This window comes from Ctenopharyngodon idella, chromosome 16 (genome assembly GCF_019924925.1).
Source record: "Ctenopharyngodon idella isolate HZGC_01 chromosome 16, HZGC01, whole genome shotgun sequence".
Taxonomy (NCBI): Eukaryota; Metazoa; Chordata; class Actinopteri; order Cypriniformes; family Xenocyprididae; genus Ctenopharyngodon; species Ctenopharyngodon idella.
In genome coordinates, this window is record NC_067235.1 from 17,019,232 (window position 1) to 17,037,110 (window position 17,879).

The following is a 17,879-nucleotide window of genomic DNA, read 5'->3' on the forward strand; positions in this document are numbered from 1 at the left end:
TTTATGTTCAAAACGGAGTCGGACAATGATGGAGAGACTCAAGAAGAAGTGACAACAGGTAGAATGCAACAGGACGCTTCTGAACGGTTAGTTGATGAATTTATGTAGCTGATGTGGAGTTAACTATCTTAAAGCCATTGATTAGCATATCCTGTCATGATAATCTATAAATTGCTCGTGTGGGAACTGTTGTAAGATGCCAACAGAGCCAGAGAATACATGCTGCATGAAGATAGAACAGGTATAGTTTAGTTTAATTACGGTTATAATTTATCATTTTGTCATCTTGCTTCTATGACATGCTATTGCATTTGTGTTATGTACTGTAATGCAGTAACATGGCCTCACCCCTTTGTTGCGTGTTCTTGGGGGGCAGGGTTTATGTAAATTCTAGGGTTAGTGATGTCACCAACCCAGGACGAAGCTCGTTGTAGTCCCTACCAGCTGATTGTTGTAGTCCTTAAACAGAGAATTCTTTAAAAGACAATATCTCCGCATTGAACTTTCAGCGCTGTAACTTTGCAGATACTATTTATGCTCAAACAGCAACATTACACACTAACTAAAGTTAAAAAAGTGAAATCGCAATGAACCACCCCTTTAATACTTTTACTCAGTGGTCAATCAACTGTGGAAGTACGGTGATATTTATTATTATTTTTTTTACCCAATTCATCAGGGGTGTCTCACCTTAATGAGTCGCCTTTATTTGCCTTGATTGTTCTCTTTTGTTGTATTTAATAAAGTATCACTGCAATTAGATCTGCTAAACTTACCTCATCTTCATCTTCATTAAGAATGTGACACTAACAAACATTACTGAAAAAACAAGGTGTATCTTGCCACCTAGATTTAAATCAGTTTCCGATAGCAAGCAATCCACACAAATCTGATTTGCTTTTCAAATCTGATCTTAAGAAGTTCACACCATCATTTTTCAAGTGATGAAATCTGATCCATTTGTTCAAATAGTATTGTCAATATCTAATTTATCAAGCTCCAGAGAATATAGCACATTTCGTGCAAGATTCCATATCGTGTCTGATCTGTTTTGAGATGCATTGCAAAAGAAATCTGATTTTAATTGGATTTCAAACCGCATATGGGTATGGTTTGGATTGGGTTTGTATTGTTGCTCTGATTTAGGCTGCTTTGGTTTTTGCTGCCTGTCTCTGAACAAAGCCTTAATATTAACATTCAGTTTCACTTTATCTGAAATCTGGGTAAAGAAGAGTTTAAACCCTCGTAAAAAGTTTCACTTCAGTGTAGTCTTACAATTCTAAATCAAATGTTAATAAAGAAATAAGAACATTATTGTTGATATCACTCATTTATGACCCCCTGGTGACTGTGGTGTTATGGTTTCTCTCTGAGAGCATGAATTGTCCTCTGAGAGTCTGTAAGACACAAATTAAAGATCTTCCTCTCAAGATAATCTGCATTGACGAGCAAAGCCCTTAAGGCTTCTCTTTAGCCAAGACCTTGATGTGTCAATTAGATGCATAAATAGTTGTTGCTATCACTGTGGCCTTTAAGTAGAAACAGCTTCACTTTACTCACTTTGCAAAAGAAGAAACAAGTTTTCTTTGTTGTTAATAGTGGATTTAAAACAATTTGTCATTAGTCTATTGTTTTTCACAAGGTCTGGTTTGTTTTAAACCGGGCAAGATCACACCAAAGCCTTTTACCAAATGAGTTTTGGGCCTTTGTTTTTTGAATCTTTATTAAAATATTGCTGAGCTTACAAATAAATTTACCACTCTCAGTTTCTCTCCATTATATTTTGAACCTTGTGGACCTTGGGGGAGCATATAGGCATGCTAACTATGACAAAATATTGTGGGGGAAAAAAAAAAAAACAGTCTTCATGATAATTTAAATATTGGGAAAGAAATGCATAGAGAACATGTTTAGAGAAAGGTGCATAATGGTTTTATCTAACCTGATTGTCTTTCTGTGGCAGGCTGTTTAAGAAGATAACTGGCTTAATGAGTCAGTCCTGAGATGAATATAAAGCAATATAATGTAATCGTTCCACAATTTGAAATCTGTTCCACCGCCTGCATCTTCCCTGCCATGCTTTCTTTCAATTACACACCTGCAGCATGAGGTGGTCACACATCTCACCGGTCTATGTTTTTACAGGCCCATCTTCAGAACCACTTGTAGCCTGTGCTATAATAAAACCCTTTGTAGGTAGAAAATTAGAGACTGGCTGACCAACACTTTAAATTCACTTTTTGTGGTCCCCTCCTGTTATCATTGCACATCTCTGTGGTAGTTACTGAGTGTGTTTACATGGACTATAAAATGCTGAAAACGATCAAAAATCAGTATTTGCACAAAATTTAAAACATTTTTTTTTTATTATTCTCCTGAAAATGCACACAGATATGTGCACAAGCCATGCACATATTGAATATGCCACCAGAATTGGGGCAATGGACAAAAGTTACATGTCCAACAGATTTTCCTTAACCATTTTTGACTTTCACAATAAAAGAACACCATTTAAAGCGATTGTTCACCCAAAAATTAAAATAAAGTCTTAATTTTTCCAAACACTTGTAATGTAAATTCAACCTTGTTTGACCTTATTTCTTAGTTGACCATACAGTAAAAAGTCAACGGATTCCAATGTTGTTGTGAACCCCGTTTACTTTCATTGTAAGGATAAACAGTTGAAACATTCAGCAAAATATCAGGTAAACTATCCCTTTAAGACACTTGCATGACCTCACAGTGTGTCTGGTTAAGTATAATCGGTGTAAGATCACACTCAATGTAATAGTGAGCTATTATGCCTGAACATTTAAAATGAAAACCATAAGTTGTCCTTGTAATTGTGTTCAACTTCAAAACAGTGTGATGTGTGACACTGCCACTCTGCTCTGAAAATTGGTTTTAGTGTTACCTGGTACAGCATGTGATTGATCACTTTTGCTGATAAAAGCAATGTGGTACTCTCAACATAACTGAGCAATTCTATGTGCAATATTGTGGGTGAACAAATTAGCTTTGAAAAAGCATAACAGTGCAGATGTAGGAAAAATTGTGTGAAGAAAGTAGAACAGTAACCTTCTTTAATGTAATAAGGCTTATTTGTCTTTTTATTAGGCAGAAATAAGCTGAAAACTTTGCTTAAATCCTGCTTAAATCCACACTAAAAGCCTCTGAGGAGCACCATGCATAGCCTAATATTCTTTTAAGAAACTGGCTTGTACCTGTTTGTAACTCATAGTCTGTCATACATATATAGTTTAATTATTGGCCTGGTTTCACAGACAGGGCTTAGATTTAGCCAGGAGTATAGGTCAATTAGGACATTTAAGTAGCTTTTATAAGCGTTCCTTATTAAAAACAAATTGGTTTCAGTTAAAACAGCTCAAATATGCATTTTAGTCTGGGACTAGTCTTATATAATTATATATATAATCATTATCTAATTAATATATATAATCATAACCCTTTTTCTGTGCATTCTGCATGATTTTTTGGACAAGTTTTGCTGAACTGTTCTCCTGGATTTGACTTAGTAACCTGATAAAATACTTTGCATGCACTGTAAGTTGCTTTGGATAAGTGCAAATGAATAAAAGTAGATAAAAAGTGGCAGTGTGGAGGATGAGAACTGTAGGATTTCTGTTGCTTCAGTGTTAAGACAGCAGTTAGCTTTAATGTCATTTATTCCGGTGTGACCAGCTCACAGCCAACAAAATCTTAGAGCTGTAAGTGTTGCTCCAGCTATAACAAACACGTTAGAAGGAAAATCTGAAAAAAAAAAAAAAACCTGTGGCTACTGTTCACACGAGGGAACGTTAAATCTGTAGTTTGCGATAGAGAAAACTGTGGACGGAGGGGAAAAAGAAGAGAAAAAAAAAAAATCGATCTCTTCTTGTCACACTCAACTCCATTTTCTCATAATGATTTCTTACTAGCCCGTGGCACTTCAAACAACCCCCCGGCTCCCTCCCACCACAGCAATGACATGGGAAACAATGCGAGACTTCTTTTTGTGTTTATAGATTTATTTTGTTTCTCAAATGAGCATGAAAAATTTCTGTCTGTGCTATTTCCACATTTGTTCCTTTACATGTTTTATGGTAAACATCAGCTAAAACTCTGCCTGGAGACTTAAATTAATATTACTAGTCAATGATAACAAACACTGTAAAAAATGCTGGGTTGTTTCATTCTATGTTTGGGTCAAATATGGACAAACCCAACCGCTGGTTTAAAGTACATTTTTAAACCCAACGGTTGGGTTTGTCCATATTTGACCCAAACATGGGTTGAAACAACCCAGCATTTTTTAGATTGTACAGTTAATAACTAAACTGAATGATGCTTCAATTTGGACACCTGCCTCTTTTTGGTGGAAAAAAAGAAAGAGCATGTGAATACAATCCTGGTGGATGTGGAAAAGCTTCTCCTTCTGTGCCAGAGGTGTGGGGCAGGTTCTCAGAGCACCACAAGGTGCTTTGATTCACCACCGCAGGGGAGCCACAGCGTGATCCTAAACGCAATGACACATGACTTTGTGCCTGACGCTTTGGACAGGTGCACGCTGGGTGATTTATGCCTGCGTCATCTCCCAGGTCCCCAGGAGCAAATATCGACTGCTTTTTTTTCTTCTCAGCTGAAAGCAAATGGGAGGCAGCAATTTCTTTATTTTGGGAGCCAGTACAAATGGAACCTGCAAAGATGCAAACACTCCTGACAGGGAGCATTTTTCTCCAACCAAATGCCTGCTCTCAGAAAAAGTTTAATAGGTTACTATATTGATTTGTTATCCCCTCTACAGGCTTTTGTGTGCAGGTTGAACATTCTCACACGGCAGGTGCTCTCAGATTCTGTCTCGGGTCATTCTTTTGGGAATGCCTACGTTTGCATAGCGAGATTGATGGCCCACTGGGATAATATCAGCCCAGACCACCTGCTTAGCTACACAGCAGTGCTAATTTGATCATTTTTTTAATGGATTGCATGTCACTGTGTGGCAATGCTCATGCAGCTTGTGAAATTTTGATAATTCTTCTTTTTTGTCTTTATACATTTGCTCATTAGAAGCTAGATACTGTATAAGTGAAAATTGATATCGTACCACTTATAAAAGAATAGTTCACCCTAAAATTAAAATTTTGTCATCATTTACTCACCTTCATGTTCGTTCAAAATCATATGTTTTACTTTTTGGTAACATTTTATTTCAATGGTCCACTGACTAACCTAACAGTCTACTAATACTCTAATGAGAGTTAGTTGAATGTCTAAAGTGGAAATAAAATGTAACCTACTTTTTTCTGTGGCACAAAAAGATAAATTTTTAAAGAAATGTCCTGGTTTCTTTTTTGAATATAATGCAAAAGAGTCTTTCAAGCTCTAAAATGGCAAAAAACAACAGTAAAAGTATCATGAAAGTAGTCCATATGACGCTCATATTTGCGTTATATCAGAATATGCAGAGTTGGACAGTAAATATTTTTCTTACTTCACTATAATTTAAAAGAATAGTTCATTTTCAAATAAAAATTTCCTGATAATTTACTCACCCCCATGTCATCCAAGATGTCCATGTCCTTCTTTCTTCAGTCAAAAAGAAATTAAGGTTTTTAATGAAAACATTCCAGGATTATTCTCCTTATAGTGGACTTCAATGGCCTCCAAATGGTTGAAGGTCAAAATTACAGTTTCAGTGCAACTTCAAAGGGCTTTAAACGATACCAGACGAGGATTAAGGGTCTTATCTAGCGAAACAATCGGTTATTTTCTAAAAAATCTAAATGTATATGCTTTATAGGCAAAAATGATCACATCACAAGTGCTTCCACCAGAACACGATTCAGTATTCTTCAAAAAGCTTACGCTAAATGTCCTACGTCTTCCCTATTCAACTTACGGAAAAAACGGAACTGGCGCCGCGTTCGTTCGTTCGCTAGATAAGACCCTTATTCCTCGTCTGGTATCGTTTAAAGCCCTTCAGCTGCACTGAAACTGTAATTTTTACCTTAAACCGTTTGGAGACCACTGAAGTCCAATAAGGAGAAAAATCCTGGAATGTTTTCATCAAAAACCTTAATTTCTTTTCGACTGAGAAAAAAGAACATGGACATCTTGGATGACATGGGGGTGAGTAAATTATCAGGAAATTTTTATTTGAAAGTGGACTAATCCTTTAAAGCATAAAGCACTAACACACAACATTTATCAGACATGATAGCGATGTCTGTTTAGTGAATTAATCATTCTTGTGACCCAAACCAATTGATGAATCGGTTCACAAATCACAATGAACGATTTATTAGCTAACTGGACTGACTACAGGTCAACAACTGATTCACCGATTCATTTGGAGCGAGTCTCCAGTTAATGACTCACTGAATTAGTCATGACTGACTCAAAATGAGCCAAGAACAGTGAGTAATATGATCCTCAGAGCTCGAGTATGCAGTGGTTTTAACTGATGACACGAAAAGTAAGTTACTAATGGCGAATTTTAGTGTTGTTTATTGTAAATGGAATTTATGTTAAGGTTATACGTGATGACTAATTTGTTTATGGAGAAAAACTTCCGTGAAAGGGTCGCTGTTCAAGCTCATTGAATGAAATGGTTGAATGTAATCATTTGTTCATAACTGTCTATATGGGGTAGGCAACTTTAAACTGTAAATAACATTAAAATAACGAAATCTATGCACAAAGTGAGGTCAGTTTTATACTGTATGTTTGTTGTTGTTGTTGTTGTTTTTACGGTGCTTTTTGATATTTTGGAGATTGACGGACCAGTTTTCATGTGTTCATTGTACCCTCAAAATGGAAGCACATTGAGGCTGAGTAAATGCTGATTGAATTTTCTAAACTATTCATTTAACTTGCATGACGGCGAGAATTTAATATGATAAAGATTTCAATTTAAAGCCGTCTTCCTCATACTCTCCTCTGTGGAATGTTTCCTGTGTCCTCTTACAGGCAAGTGCACCTCTGTGCCGTCACATAATTGCATTAGGTATTATCAGACACAGATACAAGAGCTCGGTGGAGCGTAGCCGGCAACTGCAGCTCAGGGAGGGGGAGTCTGAGGCTTGGCCTGCACTGACATCACCCTCCCTCACTGAAGTAATAGACTGTGGATTATGCATTATTGAATAATAAGGAAGAGAGAGGAGCCAAGGCTGATTCAATTTCTCCTATAAATATTTTATTTTTCATTCACCTCTCAGCAGATTGGCCCTTTCTCCCCTCTTTTCAGCCACTTAATATCTTAGTCTGGTCACAGATGGCTGCAGGGTTGTCTTGTATAGATCGTGCAGTGTTGGCAAAGGTCCTGGATACAAGAGCATCTGTTGAGAGGATGAGCTTCTGACATGTGGATCCTGGGTGGAAAACAGTAGTAGCACATTGGTGTAGAACTACATGTAGAGGAAGTGTGGAGGTCGGTCAGATTTAAATTTAAAAGCCAGGGTCAAGAAGATGTTATATGTAGAGACACAAGTGGTCAGCTTTTGTCATGTACATTATGGATGAAGGTAAAAATAGCATGATTCAGCATGATGCCTGTGATCATCAAAAGTGCACTTTTTTTCAAACATTTCAGCATGTTTTCAATTGTGTTAGTACAATCCACAAAATCACAAAGTATCCTTTTCACTACGCAAAATAAGTGTTTCATCTATATAAATGTTTCATTCATAGTAACTGCCTTTCGTAATGCTATTACTATCAAACTTTTGATTTGCATCTCTTTTCGTTCAGTTTAATACATTTGTCTGTTATTTAATCCAAATGATCTTAATGGTTAATCAATGAATCATTTAGTGATTTCTATAGATACAGACTGTATAGATGTAGTTTCTACTTTGTTTGTAATTGCCAATACGGATAATCATAAGTAATTAATTTTTATTTTAAGTTATAAGTGATTTATCTTAGATTATAACCACTATGTTCAAAGTGTGCGTGTGTGTGTCTGTGTGTCTGTGTCTCTGTGGTCATGGTATTCCCTACGTTATGGGGACTAAATGTCCCCACAAGAATAGTAATGCCAGTAAATTCTGACCTTGTAGGGACATTTTTTTTTGGTCCCCATGAGGAAAAAGGCTTATAAATCATACAGAATGATGTTTTTTGAAAATCTAAAATATCAGAACGTTTTCTGTGATGGGTAGGTTAGGGGTAGGGGATAAAATATACAGTTTGTACAGTAAAAAAAAAAAAAAAAAAAAAAAAAAAAAACATTACGTCTATGGTATGTCCACATAAAACATGGAAACAGTCAATGACTTTATAACATCAGATTGATCAGATATACATCAGAAGAAGAGAGACAGATAGCATGCAGCATTTTACATTACAGAATGTATGCTATGTGATACTATAAACAGATTACCATGGTAGAGAGACTGCCACATTACTGTAACTCACCCTTATAAATGTCAACTACAGTATAGATTCAGTCATATGGTACAGTGAGAACATTTACTGTACTGGCAGCAAACTCTCTCCTCGCACAAAACCTCATGGCCATTTCATAACTTCATCACACCTTTTGATAACACACTGAATAGATACTATTACAAACTTTATGGATTGTATGCCAATTATGTAATTTAGGTAATGTAAGTGTATTTTCTAATTTGGCATCTGTAGCCTGTGTAACTGTAATTATTTCAGCAACAAGGGTGATTTGAAACATGTATCTTGCATTGTTTGCTATTGAATGAACTGATTGTTAAAAGTACTAAACTGAAAGATCATACTGTTGTTTCAGTGATTAAACCAAATGTTCTTATTAATGATCTTGTGTTTTGAAACAGTGATTATGTAGAAAATATGTATAGAATGTACAGCTAGTCATTAAAACAATGACTAGCTGTGTTACAAGTGTGATCAGTTTGGATTTTTGTACTAAGAGTTTTGAAAATGTACACCTTAGATGTGAAAATAGTACCAAAGCAAATAAAAAACTGAATATTATATTATATTATATTATATTATATTATATTATATTATATTATTACACTTTAAGGTGTCCTTATACTGTACATTTAGGTACTGAGTAATATTAATTAACTACATGTACTTAGTCTGGTCACAGGGTTAGATTAGGGTTTGGTTTAGGTTTAGTAGCATGTAATTAAGAATAGTTTATAGTTATTACGGTAACACGTTACAATAAGGTTCATTAGTTAACATTAGTTAACTACATTAGTCTTTTGTTTACAAAAGTCCTTCCAATTTAAAAGTCTCTTGCGACTCATTCACTCGTAAAGTTTGCCGCCATCTAATGACGTGTTAATGTAACTTTCACTCAATTCATATTACGCAGTAATGGACCCTTTCTCAATACCAAATACAATATTATTTATATAAAATAATATTTATTGAACAACAATATTTAAATTAACAAAAATAGCCATCATAAATGACAACAGGAAATAAGCACAATTGTATAATTCAGTCAAATGTACAAAAGCAGTGCTCTACAGGATGTAAGTTAAATATAGCCTTAATATTAAATTATTAAATTTAACATAGCCCAGTTCGATTTGCTCAGGAAGAAGTAATAGATTAATAAGACCAAAGATTGCCCGTTTTATGTACCCAAAATGAATTATATCTCATCATTAACCACTATAAGAGACCGCGGCAAATCCTCAAAGCACTGTCCGAGATGAAACTGTTCTCGGTGGGTACACGAGCACTGAACAGCCGCTGACGGCCTAGAGCTCACATCTCTGGAAATGTCTAAACAAATTGTAGAATAGGCACTTTGATTAAACATGAGTCACATATTTCAGGTCTAAACAACTACATTCTCGCCTAAAAAAAACTCTTAACATTATTGTTTGTGGTACAATTAAGTGGTACAAGTGTATTATTTGTAAAAAAAAAATGCGATGGATTTGCTCAGCCTGATACAAATGGTGAAAAGGTAGGAATGCTGTTATCACTAGAATATCGTACAGCTCTCAGCCAATCAGATTCGAGAACAAGAAAGAATTGTTGTATAAATTATTATAATCTTTGAAATTTTTAGAGACTATTTATGGCAGCATATCTTTTACCTACACTAAAACTAGGGTTGTCGATCTTGGGATCTCATGATTTCTAAACATTTTTGGAAAGCAGAATGAAACAATAATATAAAATTTGATAAATGTGTTATTTAGTTAAACTTTTAATATCTTTTTACAGCCCTAACATATGTAATTTTTTATTTTTTTTTTAATTTCACTCAAATTTGGGTGACATGGACCCCTGTTTGAAAAGCCCTGATGTACTTCAGAAAGAGTTGAGAGGGTCTAAAGATAATTGGCATAGACTGGTATTTGATTTTAGATTAATCTCTATCATCAACTGAAGAAGAAATCATCATAAAAGAGACATGGAGACAATTATTTGTTATCTAGTACCTCATCTTTAAAGTTGAATTAATCAGCCAAGAAACCTTTGAATCAGGCATGCACATTATTATGCACTTGGAGAGCACTCTTATTATAGCTGGTGGCTGTTAAATCTCTCAAACACATTGCCAACTAAAGCTATCTACAACTTTGTTCTCCTTCCCTTTGAGCTATCTGAAGGTCAGGTTTGTTTGACAGATTTCGTTTGCCCGGGAGCTTGAGGGCCTCACTTCCCCCTGTGCACCGCTTCTCTGTTGGCTTTGCGTGATTGGGTCATCTGTTTGATCCTGCATTGATATTCAAAGTACCTTTTGAAAGTGAAGCAATATACGGCCTTCTGCAGCCACCATTTTATCCCCTTAAAGGTGAGATGCTATCAGAGCTTTCATCAGCAGCAGTCCAGCGAGGTCGACTACACGTGTTCACAGGCTCTCAAGGGAACAGCTCTCATAAAGACAACTATTATAGCATACAGTTTCAGACTCAGGAGGCTTTATGGAAAATAAATAGTCAGAGTTGAGGTTTGAACTTGGAACTTGTTGGTGTTGAAAAACTGACATGATGAAGGTGACAGCTTAATGTTTCCCTTTTGAATTGTCACCATCTTGCTTGCATGTTAAATCCATTAATAAAAAAAACATTGCATTGATTTCTGTCCCTTTAATACAGAGCACTTATACGTTCTATTGACTTTTCAATTGATCCTTTTGGGTTTTTCCATCAGCATCAGCTCATGAATTTCTGTGCAAGAGTTCAACGTGCCCTTAGATGGCTTATGATTTTGCAACTTAAAAAATAAAATAAACATTTGCTTAAATTATAAGCCTCTTATGCTAATCAGGTCTGCATTTATTTGATCAAAAATACAGAACAAAAAACAGTAATATTATTAAATATTATTACAATTGAAAGTAATGGTTTTCTGTTTTAATATACTTTAAAATATAATTTATTTCTGTGATCCAAAGCTGAATTTTCATCAGCCATTACTCCAGTCTTCAGTCACATGATCCTTTATAAATCATTCTAATATGCTGATTTGATACTCCATTATTATCAATGTTGGAAACAGTTGCACTGCTTAATATTTTTTTGGAACCTGTGATACTTTTTTCAGGATTCACTGGTGAATAAAAAGTTAAAAAGAACAGCATTTATTTAAAATACAAATCTTTTCTAACAATATAAGTATTTACTATTCTTTTTTTTTTTTTTATCAATTTAACACATCCTTGCTGAATAAAAGTATTAATTTCTTTAAAAAAAAAAAGAAAAGAAAGAAAGAAAGAAAAATTACAGACCCCAAACTTTTGAACAGTATAGTGTATATTGTTACAAAAGTGTTCCATTTTAAATAAATGCTGTTCTTTTTTATTTTTTTATTCATAAAAGAATCCTAAAAAAAGTATCACAGGTTATAAAAATATTAAGCAGCACAACTGTTTCCAACACTGATAATAAATCAGTATATTATAATGATTTCTGAAGGATAATGTGACTGAAGACTGGTGTAATAGCTGATGAAAATTCAGCTTTCACAGAATCACAGAAATAGTATATTAAAATAGAAAATCATTAATTTAAATTGAAATAATATTTCACAATATTACTTTTTTTTTCTGTATTTTTGATCAAATAAATGCAGGTTTGATGAGTACAAGAGGCTTCTTTCAAAAACATTAAAAACAGTAATGTTTCCAAACTTTTGACTAGTACTGTATATATACTTTTTTCATAATTTCACGAGTTCACATATACATATAATTAGATAGAGAAAAGTAATGCGTATTTGGCGTGCTGTCCAGGGGGAGGGCTTCGAGCTCGGAATTTTGGCCCGAACCCAGAGTACTCCCCCCGGATGTGGTTATGAGAGATAGAATTAGAAGTGAGGAGATGGGGTGGTGGAGGGATGCTGATAAACTGTCAATCGAACAGAGGTAAGTCTGCCGTATATATACCTCCGTTGGTTGATTAGCTGAATTCTTTCCACCTGTGATAATTAGTCTAATTATCTGCACCTGCTCCTCCCGAATTTTGTTAATAAAACATCATTTGTAAATAGAAGCCCTTTTTTTAAAAGAAAGATATGGCTCATTAATTTTTTTTTAAATTGCATAATTTTAAGGTCATGAAAAAAACTGAAAAGTCGACAGAATACACAGTAGTCGCCAAAAGCGATGTCCGGAGGGGATATTTGTTTTTAATGTCTTAAAGTGTTAGTTCACCCAGAAATGAAAATTCTGTCATTAATAAATCACCCTCATGTCGTTCCACACACTTAAGACCTTCATTCATCTTCGGAACACAAATTAAGATATTTTTTTATAAAATCCGATGGCTTGTGAGACCTGCATTGAGAGCAAGTTAATTTAGACTTTCGAACGCCCAGAAAGGTACTAAAGACATATTTAAAACAGTTCATGTGACTACAGTGGTTCAACCTTAATGTTATGAAGCGACGAGAATACTTTTTGTGTGCCAAAAAAACAAAATAACGGCTTTATTCCACAATATCTAGTGATGGGCGATTACAAAACACTGCTTCATGAAGTTTCGAAGCTTTATGAATCTTTTGTTTCGAATCAGTGGTTCGAAGCGTGTATCAAACAATCTCAAACTCAAACGAAGGTCTTACGGGTTTGGAACGACATGAGGGTGAGTAATAAATGACTGAATTTTCATTTTTGGGTGAACTAACCCTTTAAGGTTAATCTGACGAAATTATTTGGGGAAAAAAGGCAAACTACAGCTATGGGTTTAATTTTTTTTTTTAAAAAAAGCTCACAGGAAAAAGCATACATTGACTGCAACGTAATCAATATTTCGGTGGTTCTCTTATTTTTTGCATGTGTTCATAATTTCTTTGCTTGACAGACTGGCCAAAAATCTAAAATTATGTCCGCACAATTTGACATGTTTCATTGCGTTATGTAGGACCAAATCAGCTCAAATGAAATAATTAATTTATAGGGAATTATAAAGAGTCATTTAGTTTACGACCGAGCAACTGAATCGTCCAGCGTTCATCTGCTCGGGCCGTAATAAGCTCTTGTTGCGGATATGAATATCCAACTATCGTGAAAACACTGATTAGAGCCCGGTAACTTTAAGATCGACAGTTTAAGACATTAAATTTTACAAGCACATAATACAAGACACTTTCTTTTAAAATCTACAGGAGACTTTATTTATTCTAACACAAACTAATCTAACACCAACACACACACACACACACACACACACACACACACACACACACACACACACACACACATTCATACACGTTGCAGAAAGAAAGGAAATGAGAAAGAAAGAGTTTTAAGAGAGAGAATGAAATGATGAGCAGGATTTCTAGCAAAATATGCACTTCAAAAGACCTGACCTGAACGAACCATGAATCATTAATTTAATGCACCGGTTCAGCTTTAGAATCTGGAGGTACTTGCTTGTCGAGTCGACTTTAAATGGGAAACTCCTCGTCGGCGTGGAGTGAAGGGTTTTTCCGAGACGATGATTTGTCTTTTCAGACAAATTTAAGTTTGAGTGTGCTGGCAAAATGAAGTCTCTTTGTCGTGGCTGGAGTTAAAGTTAAGGCGGCAAAAGTCGTTGGTTAAACTTTGCGGCAAAACTTAGAACACAAGACTCTCAACGGGAAAGAAAGTTAAGTAAAAGAAATGAAAAGTGAGTAGAAGTTGGATGGCTTGAATGAGCTGCTTGTCTGTCCTTTGTCAGCTTAGTCTTGTCTTTGTTTTGTTCTTCTTGTTACTCTTTACTTTTTTGTTACTAGTTCTTTATCTTGTGATGTGACTATTTAAACTTAGGTGTTTGTCCCACCTCTGTGAGGAGTTCTGACCAATCCGATATTGTCTTGTTTCAAAACGTGGCTTTTCTCCGCCCCCAATAATAAAATAAGAGTTATCTCCGGTCTCTGGAATTGCCGGCTTCGGCAGAGAGTACCGTTTTAGACATAATTTCTATTAAATGGAATATGATACATTTTACGCAGATTTCATTCAAGCCATGATTTAAATGATAAGAAGAGATTAAAATATATATCAAACACGAAATACTTTCATTCAACCATTCAATAGTTGCAAGACTAGTACAGTTACATGAGTTGTGGGTGTTCTAAAGCATAACTGGTTACATGATATAAAATTAATGCAGTTGAAAGATGTTTGATAAGTCCATTTCAAATTGTTTGGAACAATTCGATGCAGTTTTATTTGTAGAAACAGTCTTTGTTGGTTTTTCTGTAAAGTTAGGTCACTCAGAGAAACAGGCCTGAATTGTCTCTCTGTCTCTTTTGATCTGGAGATCAAAGACTCTTTATCTTCTGGTGACCATTTGGTTGCTACAAATGGCTTAAGTTTGTCATCTCTCCTTCAGTCAGGAAGCATGGGTGCCATAAAAGTACCTAGCAGTGGTGTTTCTGTAGACGGACTGGAGCCGAAAATTAGGTTGGGTTTCTGGTATTATGTTTTGAAAGAATCATCTGAATGATTAATTTGTCTGGTTCGTCCACGGTTCCTACAGTTGTCACAACTAAAACAACATGCTTACAAAAATGAAGAGTATAGAGACAAAAATCAATGCTATAGTTTTGCCTTAACGAACATGACATGTAAGCAAGATTGACCGTTTGATTGCAAAATGGATTGCCTTTGATTTGCTTCTGTTCAGTAATACAGACATAAAACAAGTAACATCTTCAGAAATATGTTATACAATAAAAAGATAGAACAAAAAAATAGTACATCACTTCAAAAAAGAATTCATTTAATATTTGATGTGCAACATCATTAATGAAACATTACTTTACTAAATTGGCCAGCCAAAGCCCCCCACGTACAGATGTCTGGGTTGACAACAACAGTCAGGCCATGGAAATCAAAACAAATGAGAAGGAGACAGTGAGAGGGCTACCACACAAACGCTAAACGCTAATTAGTTCCTCTAATGGAAGAGCACAATTTAAGCAATTACAAACCAGGAGACACGCTCATGAATAATCCTGCCAGGGCGGGAGGGAGACTCCTTCAGAAGGTAGAGCTCTGAAGTCTTTCCTGTTGCTATTCAAAGGAGGTTTTACCTTGTAGAACAGACATTATGCTCATTTAGAGTGGTGAATAATGCTTAGCGTTTTTCATGCTATATAGCAACATGGTATCTTTCTTCCAGCATAATAAAATCAACACGAATCAGCATTTTGTGATTTTGTTTATTTTTGCTGTTTTTTTATTTTTACTTATTTGGCAATCTACAGGCCTACAATCAGCTGGTCATTACTGCAAAATAAACCCCTTCATAATGATTCTATAGGTTTATTTAGCCCTTGTGACCAGATGATTTTTGTACATTATCCCTTACATATAATTAGCCATCTTTCTTTATGTAAATACTTTCTCCTGCTTTTTCCTATGCAAATATGCAAATTGAACGCCTACACAAGCACAATAACTATTTGCGTTTGTTGTATCTAAACAAGTTATGTACAAAGTATATATCTCGATGAAAATATTTTGATGGAGAGTAATGAAGAACATCGCATACACAATTATTTCAAAAATTAGGTTATACAGTGCTATCAGGCAATGGAAATGAAACAAGCCTTTATAACTGAATAAACACTATATGATGTTGTATAAACACATAAGAGGATAATTACCGCCTCTGTAGCCTCTAACCAAACAGAAATGCTGCCATTGTTGCATATATATATATATTTCTATTTGTAAATTATAGTAGGGCATGTGTTTCTGAACGTTTTCACGAGGTGATTATGAGCATGTATATGTTAAACAAACAGGCCTCGGTTCAGTTGTTAGTGTTGGCTCCTCATTATGGGTGTAATGAAACAAAGCCTGCTAGTCGTGCTTCAGTGGCACACCAAGTAGAAGAGATGTGTCCAAGCCATGTTTCTGTCTGTTGTCTCTAATTAGCGCATTCATTATACAGGGACCAGAGACAGGCTTCAGGCTTCCACGAAGAAGAGCAATGCATCACAGTCAAAGCACAAATAATACATGTTGGTTCAGCATTTCAACCTGTCTGCTTTTGCAGTTTCTCAAAATACAATGGGGTCTGAGCATTACTGAAAATATTGCTTATATATTTTGTAATTACTTTTGATTTTATTTAATTAAGGTCCTATAAGTTAACATGTTAATGCATTAACTAACAATGTCCAATGTCAGGTCCATTAAATAATATTAACAGATACTTTTTTTAATCATGTGATAGTAAATGTTGAAGTTGAAATTAACATTAACTAAGATTAAGAAATGTTTTAGAAGAATTTTTCTTTGTTAGTTCATGTTAAATAATGGAGTTAAAGTGTTAGTTCACCCAAAAATGAAAATAATGTCATTAATTACTCACCCTCATGTCGTTCCACACTCATAAGACCTTCGTTCATCTTCGGAACACAAATTAAGATATTTTTGATGAAATCCGAGAGGTATATGACTCATCCATAGACAGCAATTTAACCAACACTTTCAAGGTCCAGAAAGATACTAAAGACATTGTTAAAAAAGTCGACAAGACTGCAGTGGTTCAACCTTAATTTTATGAAGCGACGGAATACATTTTATGTGCAAAAACAAAACAAAAATAATGACTTTATTCAACAATATCTTCTCTTCTGTGTCATTCTCATAAGTTGATTACGTCCAGCGCTCCCAGGTTCTACGTCAGAACGCAGACTCATTATTGGCTGGCTCCTGCGTCAGCATCACACGCACGCGTCATGCTGCTTGACCAATACTGAGCTGGCATTCCAACGTAAACACGGAAGCCTTTACTGTGCTTACTGCGGCAACTACGTAAGGATAATGACAGGGAAGAGAAGAGATTGTTGAATAAAGTCATTATTTTTGTTTTGTTTTTGCACACAAAATGTATTCCGTCACTTCATAATAGGGCTGGGCGATATGACGGTATTATCGTATATCGACGATGTCTTGCAAGTATCACGATGTCGATATTAAAAGTCAGTTACAGACGATAATCGCCAATATCAAGAAAAAAAAAATATATATATATATTTAACATAGTCCCGTAGTTACCATTCACATATTTATTCACATAGCATAAATGAAATATTTTGTAGCCTGTAGTAGCTAGCTAATTAAATAGGAATAAAAAATCTATTCTGGAATCACATTTACTTAAGGCCAGGAATCGAATAGGCCTAGGCTACTCTTTATAAAAGTAACATTTTGATTTTGCTTATTAACAATGTATTTTTATTTTTAAAACATTCAAGCATTCCCGTAAACACAGTTTTGTCACGCATGTGTGTGTAACAGACTATATTGGATTTGTGTATTGACATCAACCTCCTATACCCGCGGCGCTAATAATGTACATTTCTGTTTAAACTGACAAGATTGTTAAATTAGAATTAAAAGGCTAAATTAAATTAGAATGGATAGCCTGTGTCTATGACTCGTTAAAAATAACCACATTTGT